This window comes from Saccopteryx bilineata, chromosome 3, assembly GCF_036850765.1.
Source record: "Saccopteryx bilineata isolate mSacBil1 chromosome 3, mSacBil1_pri_phased_curated, whole genome shotgun sequence".
Classification (NCBI taxonomy): domain Eukaryota; kingdom Metazoa; phylum Chordata; class Mammalia; order Chiroptera; family Emballonuridae; genus Saccopteryx; species Saccopteryx bilineata.
This window is the reverse complement of record NC_089492.1, coordinates 281,034,443-281,048,724: the sequence shown is the minus strand read 5'-3', so window position 1 is coordinate 281,048,724 and position 14,282 is coordinate 281,034,443.

The window sequence follows — 14,282 nt, the reverse complement described above, 5'->3', positions numbered from 1 at the left end:
ACTGTGCCACCACAGGTCAGGCCGGCTACTGATTTTGTACACTGAGAGCTCCCTAGACTTCAACGGCCTCACATGTACACAGCTGAAAAATAGGTCTCCAGGACCAGCTCACTGTTAAGGTGACTTCTTAGTCCTAGGTTCTAAAATAACACTTTTTAAAATTTTACTTTCTTTCCCCACATTAAAACAACAATATCATACCACTTTATACTGATCAGACTGGAAAATATCAGAAAATCGGAGAGTGCTGTGTTGACAGCAACTGAGGGAGTTCCATGTTCTGGAAGAAGCCTGGAACTGTTTAGGGAAATGCCCCCCCCCCAGTCCCACTCCTGGGAGACCGCAGGGAAAGCCTCTCACAGGTGCCAGTGGGTGTCCACTGTTAAGGGAGCCGGTATCTCTCTAGAAACTTCCGCAGCAGTCAGAGGCATAGAACAAGATTTATGCACAGTAACACAGGTAGATCTGAAAGACACAGCATTAAGTGAAAAAAATTAAGCACCAGAATGAGATCTATAGCCCAATACAATTTATGTAAATTAAAACACATTCGCATGATAAACAACACCCTATATTTTACAGGAAGCATCCATATCTCTGAACATACATCACAGGTGTTAGAGTGGGGTGATGGGGGGGGGCAGGAAGGGTGGGGGCAGGGGAGAACTGGGGAGATAAAGGAGAAAAATCTAAGAAAGCAAAACAATAGTGAGGAGGCCCTGTCAGCACCTGGAGAGAGCCGGCAGTGAGCTGAGGGGTGTGGTGACCCTGAGCAACTCTCCTTTCCTGGCAAACTGACATGGGTCTTTCCAGTAACTGACATGGGTCTTCCTCTTCCACTTCAGCCCATGAGGCCTGTGGGCTTAGAAGAGATTTTGGGCAGGATTCCTCAGCCCCCTGGCATGACAGGGATCCTCGGGTTACGACAGTCTTGACATACGATGTTTCAAGTTTACGATGCTCACTCCCATAAAAACTTTTTAAAAAATGAGACAGGTTTCGGCTTACGCCGTTAGCGTTGTACTTACGCACTACGTGGGCAAACTAGTATGGGTGTGCGCGGTGGAAGAATACCCAGTAACGCAGGTGTGAATGAAGGAGTTGGCGTCCCCCAGTACGCTTACCTACACCATTTTGGGCTGTTAAAAGCGCAAGTGTTCCATTTGTGTTAGGCTAGGGTGTGTTTCGACTTACACCAAAATTTGGGTTCCATCATTGCTGTAGGAATGGAACTGTGTCGTAACCCGAGGACCCTCTGTGTTGCCGTTTTGCTGTGGGGGCCATTCTATGCATCACAGGGGGGTTAGCAGCATGAAGCATCTACCCACCAGCTGCCAGGAGCACCCACCGAGTTATGACAACTGAAATGTCTCCATACATTGCCAGCTGTCCCCCAGGGGGATATAATCACCCTCGGTTGAGAACCACGGAGTGGGAATAAAAAGCTTGAAAAACTGCTTCACATCTTCCAGGTAAGTGGCCCGCACTGGCTTTACCAAACACACATGCACAGAGAAACAGAGGCTCGGGTCCAGGATTGACTGGGAGCTCCATCTTGCAAGCTGCTGGTGCCTCTTGTACATTTAAATTAAGGCTGTGTAGAGATTCCAGTTACAGCTCTGCAACTGCGTCTGCCTTGGGCTTCCTCCTAATTTTAACCGGCATCTGGATTTGCATAGGACATTTGCATCTGAGATTACCCATGGTTCCCTGGGAGACAGAGTCTATAGCAGACAGATGATGGGGGGAAAAAAAAACCCACATAATTCCATTCCAGCTTGCAAAGGAGAAGGGGAAAAGGAGGAATGAGTCAGAGAGGGAGGGTATTTGTAGGAAATTTCAGTGCCTTATGCATTTGTTGAGGGTACAGGAAGGGGATGTTCTACTGGTCACTGAAGAGAGAGGATTGTCCATCCCAGCATTTGATATGTGAATCACTGAATCAAGTAGTGAATGAGTAGACCTCTGAGGGCCCATCAGAAGGGGGCTGCTGTTCCCAGTGGAGGCAGGTAGAGGGGACAATGGTATAGACCATCTATAGATCAGCAACAGACCCTTCCCTGCGCCCAGGAGCTCAGACACCCATCGGCACTGCCTGGGACCTATGGTGTGCCAGACAGTGTGTCCCTAAGTGCTTTCCACACAGAGCCATTCGTCACACAGCCCCACCACTCTCACGGAGGGATCACTCCCCTCCTGTAGAAGGGGAGGAAGCAGAGGCTCCCAGGTCTCACCCAGAGGAGAGAATAAAGCCCGAGCTGAAACAGAAGTCTGCCAGACTCCAAAGCCTGTTGGCAGGTTATCACTGACGTGCACAGTTAGTGAACACAGCAGGGGGATTTGGGGCAGTATTTGAGAGGGACAGGAAGTCTCTCCCAAACACTTTAGCAGTTCGTGATCAGTGCAAGACTTAGCCAGGTCAGGATTCCAGAATGTAAAGATAGACCCAGGTAAGCTATGCCCTAAAAGCCAGGTGAGGTGTGTGCGTTCCACATGGGTCAATACTTCCCTGGAGACTTCCCTGATCTCCCCACACCCTCCCCAGGCACCCAGGCTGGTCACATTCTCCATTCTGCTGCCCAAGGGCCTTATGGACCTCTATTACTACACGTAATTTATTTTTTCTATATCTCTCTCCCGCACTAGACCAGGGACATCTTAGGGGCAGAGATTCTGACTGCTCATCTCTCAGTCTCCACTGCTCAGGAAAAATATGTGCTGTGCATGGAGCTAACTTTGGACTGGAGGCAGGAGTCCAGTTGAATGTTTCCTCTTCCAGGGAGAGTTTCTTGATTTCCCCAGAAAAAAAAAAAAGCTCTTAGATGAGGTCTTCCCCTATGCCACATATAGCAAGAGGCATTGTGTGCCCTGCTCACATTCTGTCTTGCACCCTTGATCTCCATGAATATACTAAAGAATCCTCAAGGGAAGAGAAGTTGTCCAAAATTTTATACATTCTCAGTGCTTAAAATAAGGTCTTATGTACAGGAAATGGAACATGGATGGATTGATGGGTGGATGAAAAGAAAGAAGAATGGGTGGATGGATAAATGGATGGATGGATGAATGGATGGATGGATGGATGGATGAATGGATGAGTGGATAGATAGATGAATGAATGAATAGATGGCTGTATGTGTGAGGGGGTGGGTGGATGGATGAATGGATGAATGTTTGACTGAATGAATGAATGGTTGATGGAAAGATAAGAGGGTAGATGCATGTGCAATAGACATATGGTTGGATGGTAGTAGTTTAATATAATAGTTAAGTGAGGAGATAGAGGGTGGATTTATAAATGAGTTGGTAGATGAACAGACAAATGAATAGAACCCTGGTTGGTGGTTGGGTGTTTGGATGTGCAAGAGTGAGCAGGTCAGTGAAAGCATGAGTAAATGAATGGATGCAAGATTGAATGGGTAGATTAATGCTTGGGCAGGTGAGTTAAGTGGATATGGGTGGGTAGTGAATGACTAGATGGACCCCCATGGCATGGGAGGATGGCTGGCTGGCAGGGTAATGTTTGCATGGCTGAATAAATTGTCTTTCCACCTGCCAACTCCATGCTCAGCCTCCTTAGGTAAAATAGCCTTTGTAATCCCTTTCCCCAGATCCCACCCTTCAGTCCCCTGCTTCTCCTGCTCTCTTCCATCCTCTAGACTGGGGCTCTGAGATGCCAGGTGGAAGTCTTCCCAGGAAGTTCAGCTCCAGTCCCTGCCTGGGTGCTGAGCCTTCCATGCTGTGCAGAGATTTAACACTTAACTCCATCCTCGCCCCGTCCTCACCTGCCTGAGGAGGTAGAGGAAGCGATTTGCATATTTATTAAATATCTCTTAGCAGGATACACAAGCTGCATCGCTACGCTTCCGGAGCCGTCCTGCTGGCAGACGAGACCGTGCACGACCAGCGCCACATCACCACCCATTAAATAGATGTTCCAGGGCTCAGGAAGCTAAGTGGGGGGCGAGAGGCCAGGGTGGGTGGGGAAGTTGAGGCCCTGGAAGCCAGGGCACTGTTGTCTCATGGTTGTTTGGCAGTGGGGGGCTCTGTTCTCTGCCCAGGCAGAAAAGGCTATGAGGGTGCCTCTTCCAGCCCCCTGCCTCCACATGGACTCCCTGGAAATCAGTCCTTCCCTTAGCAGATTCCCAAAGGAGGACATTTAGAAGTTTCTTGGGGCCCTGGCCGGTTGGCTCAGCGGTAGAGCGTCGGCCTGGCGTGAGGGGGACCCGGGTTCGATTCCCGGCCAGGGCACATAGGAGAAGCGCCCATTTGGTTCTCCACCCCCCCCCCTCCTTCCTTCCTCTCTGTCTCTCTCTTCCCCTCCCACAATCAAGGCTCCATTAGAGAAAAGATGGCCCGGGCGCTGGGGATGGCTCCTTGGCCTCTGCCCCAGGCGCTAGAGTGGCTCTGGCTGCGGCAGAGCGACGCCCCTTGGTGGGCGTGCTGGGTGGATCCCAGTTGGGCTCATGCGGGAGTCTGTCCGACTGTCTCTCCCCGTTTCCAGCTTCAGAAAAATACAAATAATAATAATAATAATAAATAAATAAAAATAGAAGTTTCTTGTTTTTATGTTTCTCCTACATCTCAGTTTATTTGGAAGTCCTTTCTTCTGCCTTTGCACAACCCCATTGCTGGCACACTGTCTTTGGTCAAAATGGGATAAATGTCCACCATGGCTCAGGGTGCCCTCCTTCAAGCAGAGGTCCAATCTCAGATCTAAGGGTTCAGAACCTTAAGCACTAGTGTCCTGTGTTTTCTGGAAAGGAGTCTTCGGGGTGGGGACTGATTGTCCCAGGGACCAGGAGCTCCCTGCTCTGGTGAAGCTCCCCTCTTCAAATGGGGCACCCTGAGTCTTTTTCCTGTCTCTTGTTGCAAATTCCTAGACGGGGTTCAAATCTGAGGGTGTGGTTTCTAGTGTCCAACTTTCTAGGTGCCGGTCCCTGCCTCACCTCTTCCTGGCAGGGTGACCTGGCTAAGCACCAGAGCCTCAGTTTCTTCATCTGTAAATGGGGATGATGCTAGTACTCATCTCAGGAGGTTACTGTGAGGGGCAAGAACAGTGAAGGGCATGCAGGGCTTAGCACAGTGTCTGCTCTTGGTGAATATTCAGAAAATGTTAGTTGTTACTGTTACAAAATCACAGAAAACTCTGAGTGTCGAGGGAGGCTGGCTGCCTCTCCTTCTTTCCCAGGAAGAGGGGAGGAGCAGAGGGACTCAGATCTACATGGTTCCTATTCCGTCTGCTAGATTCTGTGCTGAGCATGTCTCCTCACAACGACCTTTGAGATAGATACTCCAAATATACCCACTTTACAGATGAAGAAACTGGGGTCCAGAGGGAAGGGTGGAAATGCATGAGATTTCATGTGAGTTGGGGACCTACATCTCTCTTGGTCTCCTCTTCCCAGACAAGTCATGAGGAATTCCTGCCCCAGGAACAACCTAGGACCCAAGGGGAGGAAGGGAAACCCACAGACAGCTGCTCCAGCTCCATCGCCCCCGCCTTCCGCTGCCTTAGGCTGCAGCAGCCGGAGGGAAGGGCCTGGGGTGCAGGCCCTTCCCTCCTGGGAGCCTGGGAGCCCTCACAAGCCCCAGGCCTGGCTGGCTCCAAGGCTGCCACCACAAAGAACCAAAATCCCTGCTCGTGAAGTAATTCCCATTAAAAAAAAAAAAAACTAAAGAGAAGAAAGGAAAAACCAGTAATGGCATCTAGGAAGAAGGAAGAGGAGGCTGAGCCTCTACGACTTTCAGGGGAAGTGGGGGCTCCCGCCAAGCTCAGGTGCCTTGTGGATCGACGCTTCAAGTGGTAGAGTGGGTGGGGGTGGCTGAGAGTCTGATATTGAGACGTTGGAGAATGGTGACATTTATGATGATGATGATGATGATGATGAAGAAGAAGAAGATAGCACCGAGTACGTTCACACTCACCCCTTCACTAGATCAGCCAATTGTCTCAAGGTTTCCAGGGGTAGATCCCATTGTACAGATGCAGAAACTGAGGTCAAGGAAAGTAAGAACTCCCAGCCAGAATTCAGGCCTGCTGCCACCTTCAGCACCCTACACTGCTGCTCCTGTAAGCCCAAGTCCCCAGGAGAGATGCAGGGGAGTCAATTTGCCCCCACCCCCACCCCAAGAAGAAATGCCAAGGCTTGGGAGGTAGCCACAGCTGTGGGATCCTTGGTGGGTGCCTGAATATCTTCGAGTCTCTGTTAGTCATCTGTTTATCGAGGATGACCATTCTTACCCCAGCTAAGGGAAGAAATGAGATAAGAGATGTCCAAGCGGAAGGGGCACGTTCAGGGCTCTTCGGGGAGCTTTGGGAACCCAGTGAGGCATTTAGAATCCCTGTGAAGTCAGGCTTGTAGGTCAAGGGACCAGGATGACATTTTGGGGTGGGCACAGATAAACTGCCTTAGCCCCCTTTCAGTGCCCACCCCACCCCCAGGCAAAGCAGCTCTGCTCAGTCCAAGGCTCCAGGCTGAACCGTGAGAACTCACGGCCTTTCTTTCTGCCTCCAACCTTTTCATTCTCGGTCTTATCTTCCCTGAGCCTCTCTCCTTCCTCTCAGCCCCTTCTTCCCACTTTGTCTGCGGGTTCCAGCTTCTCCGTCATTCCGCAGTGCTGACAATCTCCTTTGCCCTTTTTCTCTGGTCTGGGGACTGCTGTCCTCACTGCTGTCAGAGCCAGCTCTGCCTTTCTCCATTTAAGATGACACTGCACTGGCCTCTCCCTGGACCCTCTGGTGGCCCCATCTGGACCCCAGATTCTGTGCTAAGTCCTGTCCCAGCCTCATCGCTTGGAGAAGTGTCACTATGATCCCAGCCCTCAGCCCTAAGGCAGGGTTCCTCCCTTTATGAACAGGAGCTCCCCTCTCCCACACTCCTTCCCACACCTGCCACCCCACCTCCAGGAAGCAAGGTCCGTGAGAACCCAGCTTGTCAGGGCGCACCCACTCAGCTCATTCTCCTCTGTTTTGCCTCAGGACAAAGGGAAGGGACCGCACTCTGGTCATCTTCATCTCCCCTTTCGAGCTTGGCACAGACCTGGGCACGCTTCCGTGGATGCCATCGTGAGAGTGGGAGTTGGACAGACTCAATCCTGATGCCTCGTAAGTGATAATACCCCTGTACATACGATGTGTGAGGATGTTCGTGGGCCTGTGCCTAGGTACACATCTGTACTCGGTTCATTGATGAAGAGGCTGGCACAGCCCCCAGCTCACCCCTAACCCAGAGCAAACATTGACTCATTTCTCTGGGCCTGGGAATTCCTTGAATTTAGCCCATTTGCATTTGGAAAGCTTTCAACCTGCCATTCCCTCTGCCTGGAATCTCCTCTCTTTTCCCACCTGGCCTTTTTCTACTCATCCTTCCAGACAGTTCTTCAGCAAGCCTCGTCTGATTCGCTGGGCTGAGTTACACGGGCTCCTCCTCCCCTTCTGGGCCCCACAGCACCTTTAACATCTCTTTCTTCCTGGTAATTGCCAATTACAGGTCTGTCTGGTGCATCGCGAGGTCCCCGAGGGCAGGGAGGGTGTTATATTCCTCCTTCGTCCCTAGCACTGTACAGCACTTGGATGGTGCTCCGACATGGTTTCAGAGAGAGTGAGCAAGTAAGCAGACGAATGAATAAACGACAGTGAGTGGCAGGAAAAAAAAAGTCAGCACGAGCCGCCTTCCTGTCCTGGAGTATTCGGGGTCAGAAACAAAGATGACAGAATCTCTTCCTTGTCCCCATGTCCCCCGCCCACCAACACGCCTCTTCTCTGCATTTAAATGTGCCTGTTATCCTTGTGGAAGATATTGCCTGGTCATGAGCCTGGAAAGTCAAGATTACAGGGATCTCTGGCCTCTGTAGCCCCTGCCCGAGGGTGCAGTCTAGAGGTCATGGAGCCCATGTACCGTAAGATACCCAAGGCTTCCCTCTGAATGTGCCTGGATTTTCATGTCTCTTAGCAAGAGGGAGAACACACATGCCACAATAACCGGTAACCTACCTACTCCTTATTTTGAGCATCCCCAAAACACTCCTGCCGGGGCAAGAAGTGAATGTATGGCTAATTAGCATGTGCCGGTCTGGCCCCTGCCCAACCCCCCTCCTCAATTGTGACAGAGAAGCCTCGTCTCCTTCCTGGGCTTTGCACACCAGCAAGGAGGCCTCTGGACTTCCAAATGCTATCTTCCAGGAAGTCGGAGTTTGAGCACGATCCCTTGGGTGATGTGTCCAAAGGAGAAGTTCTCGCTGAAATTCCCCACATCGTAAAATGCCAGGATGTCTGCGGTCTTTATTTATAGACAGATTGCTTTTCAACTTTTCTCACTCCAACATTTCAGTGTGTTATTCCTGAAGATAGATGTACATTATGATTTCATAATAGAAATTGCATTTCTCCCTCGTGTCACCTCTAAGCATGTATATACATAAATATGGCACATTGCCACCGACACTAATTTAAAAGGCACTTTGGAGAACATATTGATCATGACCGGAGAACGGGCTGGCACGGTCTCTAGATTTTGTCGAGTCCGCCTCTTCCCAGCCCCAGCCCTCCTCCTTCCGCTTCTTTGTTTGTAAGCTTAGGAACTTAGGATTTCCATTTCCTCTTGGTATACTGGGATGTTTGTTTATAAGCAACGTGGGCTTTGGGAAGGGGGAAGAAGTGAGAGTTTATAACTCCAAAGTGTAAACAATAGAATTCAGCCTTCCTACTGGAGTGAGTTCCCTGGAGGCAGGAATTCTCTGTCTCGCTCCCAGATGGACGTGAGATCTTGGGTGGTAGGTACTGTCCACAGTCGGCTTGGGGCCTCCTGGATGTGCACTCCCCTGCCACCTGGTCCTCACGTTCTCCTAGGGCTGGAGTCTTGATCCAGTCAGAGCATGGCTCACTTGTCTGCCTCCTGGAGACCTGAGGCTCAGCTTGGAGCATCCACTTCCTCTCAGCTCATTCCTTTGAGCCACTCCCCGTCATTCCTGGAAACTACGAGAATCTCACCCTTCCAGGGTGCTGCCATGACTACTCAAGGCTGTTTCCCAGCATCCCACTCTCTCTGTATCTCACTCTATCCACACTCTGCCCATTTTACCGATGATTTACCTTTGGGCTACTTTAAAGGGTCACATTATCCTGGGCTAGGGAGCTCAGGGTATAAGATGGAATCACATTGAAATTTGAGCATTTACAATACACCAAGCAAGTTCTCATAGCCTGTCTCTTTGAGTCTCTCCAACTCTCTTGAAAGGTAGGGTTTTTTCTGCCATTTTACAGAAGAGAAAACTGAGACTCAAAAATGTCAACCCACCCACCCAAGGTCTTAAGCCACTAAGTGAAAACACCTTAATTCAAACCTCCATAGACCTCGTTCCTTGCGACATTTCATTATGGGGCTAAGATTTGGGTTCAGTTTTTAAAGATGCCAAAGGCTTTTACACTCAAGAAGAAGAGCCCCACAGCTATCCGCTGACAGCAGCCATGGCCTGGCCAAGTGTCCTGCAGATACCCGCTCTGGTCACAGGAGGGCCAGGCCAGAGCAAATTCTGCTTCTCTTGGCACTACCCCTCTTTATCCTCTGGCCTTCCTCCTCAGTCTCCTTCTTTCGCCCCTTCTCTCGGCCATTTCCTCAAACAGCAGTATCCCCACCACTCTGGTCTCAGGCCTCCTTTCTTCTTCCTGTCTTCCCTCTTCCTCGGCTCTCTTCACTTCACCTCCCGCCCCAGCTTCAATGATCGTTGTGTTCTTGGCAGCTTTACAATCTCTAGTCCAGCTACGATCACTCTCCTGACCAGCCATCCACTGGACATCTCCATCAGGACAGCTGCACTCCTCTCAAATGGAATCGGGAAGTGATTAAGCTTAACATCCCACTAGCTTGGTGAGAGTACCGTCACCCACACAGGCAGCTAAAGCCAGAAACCTTGGCCAGCATATTTAACTCTACATTATCACACCAATTCCTTGCCAGCCCCTATATCCTCCATCACTTCTTTTTCTTCTTCTCCTTCTCCTTCTCCTTCTCCTTCTCCTTCTCCTTCTCCTTCTCCTTCCTGCTCCTTCTCCTTCTTCTTTTTAGGTGAGAGGAGGGGAAATAGTGAGGCAGACTCTCTCATGCACCCCGACCAGGATCCACATGGCAACTCCATCAGAGGCCGATGCTCGATAACTGAGCTATTTTTAGCACTGGAGATGATGCTTTCCAATGGAGCTATCTTCTGTGCCCCAGGGCCATGTTTGAACCAATGGAGCCACTGGCTGTGGGAGGGGAAGAGAGAGAGAAGAGGGAGAGGGAGAGGGAGGGGAAAAGAGGCAGATGGTTGCTTCTCATGCGTGTCCTGATTGGGAATCAAACCCAGGACATCTATATGCCAGGCCAATGCTCTATCTACTGAGCCACCAGCCAGGGCCATATCCTTTACTTCTTCATACCTCTGGGCAATCTCCCTTCTATCTCCTCTTACTCTGTAGCAACCCGGTCCACCACTTGTTCAGACCTGAGTCACAGCACCCTATCCTCACTCTTACCCTTTCCAATCAATTTTGCATATGACAGCCAGAGTGAGCTTCCTCAAGCAGAAAGCCGATCCCATCACTCTCTTGCTTAAAACCCATCATGGCGCTCCATCGACAGTCAGATGGTCATTGTGACTTCTTTCTCGTGCCAAGTGCTCGTAGTAGGCACTCAATAAATAGGTACCAGATGAATTCTCTGCCCCTTTTCCTTGGTTCTGCTCTCTGGGCTCTGGCTTCAGGGTTTTCCGGGAACAATTCTTTGTCCGCATCTCAGCTTTGCCTCGGAGCCAAGACCTTAGGGGCTGAGCTGACCTTTGCCTCTGCCATTAGCTGTCTTCCCTTCTCAATTACATGGTAATCCCTGTTAAAATTACAAATTTATTTATAGTGTTTTTTCCCCTTTCTTTTTTTTCCCCACCCGGCAATTTTTATGGCTCATTGGCCGTAACAAATTCTACTTCATAAAGCAAAGGCACGCGTTATTATTACCTTATGGAAATAGACAGCGACAGCTGACTCCCATCCCCGGCCGGCATGTTGTCTCCACGAATCCGTAATGGTTTCAATCAATACCCCTGTGGGATTTGTTCCGCTCTTTGAGGACACGAGCATTTGGACCTGGAAATGGTGTTTCTGCCTCCAGGCCAGCTGGCAGCCGGGGCCACGCCCAGGGACCCTGGATTTTGGTGGTTGACCCCAGTGAGACGAACAATGTGGAGACATCCTGGTGATTCCGTCTCATGCAGAAATAAAGAGGTCGCATTTGTGTATAATATTTATTGGGAGCACTCAGTAAATATTAAGATAACTAACTATATAAAGTGGATGCTAATTACAAACCCATTTACTGGTGAGGAAAGAGAGAACAGGCGTCTCTAAGGGACGTGCCCCTCGGGACCCATAGAAGGGGCGGGGTTACTCTGAGTGTGTCCTGAGCAATCTGTTTCCTGGTAAACCTTCTTAGGCTTCTCTATGGAGACCATAAGTCATCCATTCATTCATTCGTTCATTCGGTGTACTAGCACCATGTGCCGTGCACTCTACCAGATACTCAGAACTTGTGATGAGTTAGCAATACATGAAAGAGGCGGATGTTACTGTCTTCCCTATCAGCTTAGAAGGCATCTTTATTAATAATGACGATGCTCATAATAATAACGAGGGCCCCCTCATGCTGTTAGATTTATTAGCTAATGACGTGGAGCCCAGAGACGGGCCCAGGAAACCTTCCTGTTCATCTTTGGGCTTATTAAAATGTTAGATTGTTGGACACTTGAGTTTTGAACTCAAAGAAATTATTAGGAAAGAATTTTTCTGCTCATGAAAGAGCAATTATTAATGTGAAACTCAACAGTCCATTCTAGACTCCTTGAATGCAAGTCGGGTCTTCTGGGAGCCAACACATCAGCTGTAAGGGTGAAAAACTGAGATTCAAATCCTGAATCTCTACTAATTAGCCATGTGACCTTGGGAAAGTCATTAAATTTCTCTCCTGGATAAGAGGATAATAATGCTAACCATGATGTTAATGTGAGGGCCAGATTAGATAACGGAGCTGAAAACACTTCACACGTGTTAAAACAGGCTAGGAGTAGTTGTAGACAAAAGAAGCCCTCTATGTGTCTTGGGGGTCATCATCTCATACTTTACAGGAAGAGATGCTCATCCAACGTCAAAATAATTCCTTTTAAATGGATCACTACAGAGCAGTGGTCCTTATGCTTGATGTAGCTCCCGCCTTGTTGAGATGGGTCGAAATAGTGAGTTTCTAATAATAAAGTGCTCGAGTGTGCAAAAAAAAAAAAATAGAGAGGAGGATGAGACTTCAGAGATGTCAGCGATGAAGGCGAGGAGGAAGAGGAAGAAAGGCTCTAGGAGCAGGCCCTCAGGCTCTATTGCAGTGTGTGGCATTACCTGATCCTCATAGACTGCGGGGTCAGAGTACATAGAGCCTGAACCGAATCCCAGCCCCTCCACGCCAGCTCGTGACCTTGGGCAGCGGACTGGCATTCACTGCCTCATTGATGAAGTGGGGATAATGCTAATACCACCTTTAGCTTATCACAAAGAACAAAGAAGTCATATTTGTGCCCAGTCTTTACTAAAAGCACTCAATAAATATTGTTCACTGTATGAAGTACCACTTATCCCATCTTACAGGTGAGGAAAGTGTGGCTCACAGCATTCATGAGTTGTCTAAGAGGACAGAGGCAGCGAGGGCAGAGGTGGACTTCTGGAGTCAGCCTTCTCACCTACCTCTCTGGACCTTATCATGCCCACTGTTCCACACATCTGTTGGGTAGTTAGGTTTGCTGGGGCTGGGGCTGGCACTTGGTGAAGAAATAGCATGGAGCGTCTACCCTTATGGGTCTGTGGTCTTGTTGAGTGGAAGGGTATTCACAAGAGTTAATTCACTTTCGGAGCAGCAACGTGTGAGCATATGGTAGTGGGCGCACCAGGGGAGGGAGGAAGTCCACTTGGTCAGGGATTAGAGGAGAGGGACCTCAGGGAGAAAGAATCATCACGTTTACAACACAGAAGGGAAGGCTCTGAGGAACAGCTGGCCTGCCTTTCCTTCTCTGTCATCGTCACTGTCTCCAAGCTCCTACCGTCCATCAGTCAAGACTCCTTCTGGAGCCAACTCCCCGGAAACATTTCCCGAGTGGCTTGGACCATGCTGGGCACCTGTACACTCCCCCAGGACCTGCTTCCCTCTCCAGACACTCACCACATTGTCAGGTCATCATGACCTCTCTCTGCGGGATGTCACATTCTTCTTATCCTCTTTCGGGATCACTCAAGAGCCCGGAACCAGACCCGTGTGTGTGGTCATAGTGTGTTGTGAAGAGAAGTGTTGTAAAAACAAAAGCTAATACTGGATTGGTTTTTATCACAGAAGTCATGATGTTTTGAGGAAGGTCTTCAGCTGCTCCAGGTTGGCACTTATATGCAGGTCTAGTGCCTCTGCCTTGAGATTACAACTGAAGGTCAACATGGCGTGGTCGGGGGCTCCTCTGAGGGAGCCACAGGCCACCTTCTCCCATCTGATTGGGTATAGGAAGCACAGTGGGTTAGGGTAAAGGCTATGAATGAACATTGGTGAGGCCTCAATCACTCTGTTGACTTCTCCTTGCCTCTGGCTCCAAATCTGATCATATTTGAGAAGAAAATTCATTATCAGAGAATGATAAGGCATTGTACTAGTTGGGCACAGAGTTGGAAATGACTAGTAGAAAACATTTCACTTAATGCCTCCAAAGATGAGGGACTCACTACCTGAAGAGCAAGTCCCTTCCTCAGAAACCTGATTGCCACACGGCCTTCTTTCAACGGAAACCAAATGGACAATTCTGGGACTTCTATTCATAGACCCTACTTCAGCTTTTGGAAGCCACAGACTGAGCTTCATGCTGTCTGTCCATCTCAGATGTGTGGCTGTTGTAGACAGAACATCAGAGCTGGGAAGGGCTTATAGAACTCAGGCCTCCCCTCATTGTACGATGGGGTTGTAGTCACTGCTGCCTAGGACAAGTTGACTGTGCCTCACTTTCTCCATCCAAGTGACAGGAGCTGTCCTATACAATGAAGACTGACCCCAGAGCCAGGGCTGGGTCCCAGCCTCCAGCCTCCTCATTGGCTGCCTTTGGTCACCACCTTTGGCAGAAAGTAGAGTTGACCAGGATGGGTCTGAGTCCAGCCGTGCCCGTTCCCCAGGCCCCCCTCCCCCCCATTTACCCTGGCACACAGTGTAGCCCTGGCCTGGGTTGTGTGATATGCT